The sequence below is a fragment of the Equus asinus genome, chromosome 29, assembly GCF_041296235.1.
Source record: "Equus asinus isolate D_3611 breed Donkey chromosome 29, EquAss-T2T_v2, whole genome shotgun sequence".
NCBI lineage: Eukaryota > Metazoa > Chordata > Mammalia > Perissodactyla > Equidae > Equus > Equus asinus.
The window spans coordinates 38300773-38304849 of record NC_091818.1 but is presented as its reverse complement, the minus strand read 5'-3'; the positions used below and the strand labels follow the sequence as shown (position 1 = coordinate 38304849).

At 46.3% G+C, this 4077-nt stretch overlaps 1 pseudogene; it reads right to left on the bottom strand.

The window, feature by feature from the left end:
- Nucleotides 1-1347: 1347 nt before the first annotated feature.
- On the bottom strand, nucleotides 1348-2832 carry LOC106831225 (diacylglycerol kinase zeta-like; annotated as a pseudogene).
- Between the last annotated feature and the right edge of the window lie 1245 nt (nucleotides 2833-4077).

Genomic DNA, 4077 nt, shown 5'->3' with positions numbered 1-4077 from the left:
CCAAGAGACTTCCCTCCTGAGGGTCATTCCAGAACGAACCTCGTCAGAGATTTGGGTAGTAGCTGGGGCAGATGTTTTGTTTTGGGTTTTGTTCTGTAGGCTGCACTTTGTTTTATAATTTCTTAGAGGGAAGTGTCTGAAAGAAAGGGCTTCAGGTGTTCTTTTTGCTTCTGTGATAGCAGACTACTCAGAACTGCTGAACCAAATCCGCTTGCTGCTCAAGGTAAGCAGTTCTTTGGATGGTAACGAAAAAATACTAGGCTGATAGGGATGACTTTATGGGAGAGGACATACTATGTCGGTTTGGGGTGACAATTAGGGATGAAGGGAAGGATGATGGAACTGAGTCCTTGAGAATGCTTGCAACACAGTAGATACTCGATAAATGTCAGCTGAGACTTAAGTTGCTTTGGTAATATTCATAGCTAGTCTTTATATAACGAGCAATTTCATAACCATTGTTTAATTGATTACCATTTGAGAGGTAGCTGAGAGGTATTATTTTTCCTATCTTTTGATTCCCAAATTAGAAAATTTAAAATTACATGTAAGTTTCCCGTTATGTTTCTACTGGACAGTGCTATTTTAGACTGTGCTGGAAATATTTCTTTCCTAGGATTAGGATTGTCTTTTAGGGTGTTTTAGGGTATTTTCTTCATAAGAGGGAGAAAAGCTATGTAACCATGGGTCACACCAGTAGTATCTTTAAATACTTTGAAGGCATGTGAGATACCCAACTTTGTCTAACACATTTTGTCAATGAAATTAAAGTGAAATGATTGTGTCTTAATTATGTATAGATTCTCTCTTGCCAGCATTTGTTGAAACAACACAGAGGAAAAGAGGTAAAAGATCACAGTGTCAAAAAGCGAAATGGAAGAATTGCAAGATTATCAATGCTTTAATGATTATAGCTAGAAACGGGGATGTTCAAGAAAGTGACAAATGAGCTCTGTGTCTTTTAATGTGTGAGACTTGGTTGATACGGTATTCTAATTAGTTCTCTATGTCCCAGATACTGGCTAGAAATTAGTACATTTCTTTTGCGACCTTTATATTTGATATATAACAAATTACTTTGTCAATTAAAAAAATGAAGTTGACATATGCATTAGCCCACATATCTAATTTATCATGGTGTTGGCAATAAGTAATCCATCCATTTAATTATTTATTCATTAAGAAAGCTCAAGAAACTCCATATACCTTTATTCCTTTTAACACAATATCCATTTTCAGAGACTCCACATCCAATTTCCTGTTCCCCTGTGTGTCTTGGGGTCAGGCCAAGGCTTCAGGGGGACAAGTGAGAGCCCCTGGCTCCTCAGAGTTCAGCCCAAGGTCTGGGTGGCTCCTCAGCAGACAGCCTGGGGCTCCTTCCGTGGGGCATGAGTCCCTCCGTGGCCGTGAGTTGGGTGAGGAGGAGCCTTAACCTCTGGCCGGCCCTGTCTCTTCTGCTGCCCCGGCCTTGGCCTTACAGCTACGCAGCCCTCTCCTGGTTCTCCCACTGGATCATCTGGTTGTACTGTCAGTTCTCCAGGTAGGTGGTCAGCTCCATGTCGTGAGCCTTCGCAGCCTGTTACTGGGGAGTGTCACCTGTTGGTTTGTCTTCAGGAGCGAGATCCCCGCCTCCACGATGTTGTGGCAGATGGTGTGCTGGCCCAGGGACTCCTCCTGGTCCAGACAGCTCTCCCAGTTTTCCTCCTCAGCATCAGGCATCTCTGGGACTGGTGGTCCAGCAGGTACTGGATCACTTCTTTGCTGTGTGTGCTGACCGTGCGGTGCCTGAGGTCACTCCCAGCTGGGTGCAGCTCCTGGAGCTTACGGAAGTCATTCCTTTTGGCCGCCTCAATCAGCTCTTCACCTTTAGGGGGTGTAGCATCCGCTGGCAGTGACTGGGGCATGGGCGAGCAGGATGAGGTGGGAGAGCGGAAGTGGGGATTGGAGGTCAGGCCAGCAAATGCCCCCAGCAGCTCTGGGTCTAGGATATAAATCTCATCCAGTGAGATCTCAGTCACACAGTTGAGATGTTCCTGGGCCTGGTTCATCCTGTAGAAGGAGGTGGTAGTGGTGGCATCCAGGAAGCACCACTTGGGGGACAGTTTCTGGCACATTGGGGACTTGGCTTCAGCACATTTGGGCTCCTGCTGGAGCCTCTCAATGTGGGTGGACAAAGCTCTACGTTGCTGTCTCCTGGGATCACCACAGTGCCCAATGGCACAGAGGACTCTAAGCGGCTCCTTGTAATGCAAGGCCTCATAGTCGTGCATGCTGACTCTGCTTACATGGATCAGCGGTTGCTCAACGTGGTACTGCTCAGCCCTGGAAGGCACGCCACCACTCAGCCTTCTGCACCCTGGTGACCTGGTTGTGCATGGTGATGCAAATGCGTGAGGCTGTGAGTTGCAGGGCTGGCCATCCACATGCACCTGCACCGGGATGGCCTTGGATGTGGTGAGCACCACCTTGCGGCACTGCGTCAGCCACTCACTGAGCCCACCCACCTGCAGCCCAGCCAGGGACATCATGGTGAAGCCAATGACCCCTCGGTAGCCATCGCCATGCAGCTGGGGTGGGAAGAGATGGTGCTCCCCAGGGTGGCCCCAGGGCGTGGTTCCTGTGCAGTACCTGGGAATGTTCAGGAAAACAGTGCACTGGGGCTTCAGCTTTTGAGCACCAAATTCTTCTGAAAGACCCCACATGGCCAAAGAGTAAGCACCCAGATCCTCACTTTGTTTTCGATGTGCAGGCACAGCCCATTAAGGAGAGAGAGCATTCAAAACCAACTTCTTGAAGGAACTTTGAAATTCGAAGGAATTCTAACTGAGATGAACATTTTTCCTTCCTTGTAAACTCTTTACACTAAGGTCATATAGCTCATGGCCACAATCAGTAAGTTTTTCTAACGGATCTTGAGCCCACCCAGTATAACGTCTCTACATGCATCCGGTCAGCCCTTCTGAGGAGCACCGGTAATCGACTTTCTACCTCTGCTGAGTCAAGAGAATTTACAGCAGGGTCCAAGTAGCTCCTGATCTACATTTCATGTCATCAGAAGAGATGTGAGCTGCAGCAGCAGTGTGTCAAATGTCACAGTGAAATAGAAGGGTAAATGTCACCCACCCACGCTGGGCCTCTTGAACTAACTTCCTTAGGTCACCTACGTTACTAAATCCAATGGGCTTTTTTCATTGTCTTACTTGACTTTCCTCCTACATTTGACAGTGTTTGCCTCTCTCTTCCTTGAAGCCTTTCTCTCCTCTCTGGATGCTCCTTCTTGGAATCCTCTGTAGACTCTCCTTCCACCAATCAGCCCTAAGTGTTGGTGTTTCCCAGGTTCTAACCTTCATCTTCTTCTCTTCTCACTGTGCATAATTTCCACATAAGCTCACATGAGGAGGAGATGCATCCTAACTCTTTATTTCTAGCTTAGAGTCCTCTCCCAAGTTCTAGATAAAAATATATATATATATATATATATATTTATATAATTGCCAACTGAATATCCGTACCTTCATATACTCTAGGATCCCAAATTCAAAAGGTCATACTGAAGTCACCTTCCTTCTATTCCTTCCCTCTCTTTCTCTCTTTCTATTCCTTCCTTGGTGAATGGCATCATGATCCATCCAATTTCCCAAGAGGAAATCTACGATGACTCTTGACTTCTCGGTGACTTCCCACATGCATTCAGTCAGCAAGTTAATTCCAGTGCCTTCAAAAATCCCTAAATTAGAGGGGCTGGCCCCGTGCCTGAGTGGTTAAGTTCACGTGCTCCACTGCAGGCAGCCCGGTGTTTCGTTGGTTCTAATCCTGGGTGCAGACATGGCACTGCTCATCAAACCACGCTGAGGCAGCGTCCCACATGCCACAACTAGAAGGACCCACAATGAAGAATATACAACTATGTACCAGGGGGCTTTGGGGAGAAAAAGGAAAAAAATAAAATCTTTAAAAAAAAAATCCCTAAATTAGAGAGCAAGTAATGAGTGGTTGAGAAACACCTAAGGGAATTGACTTGTATTATTCTCGCTCAGAGGCCTAATCATGGTGTATGTTATAATTTTGGAGTAAAAA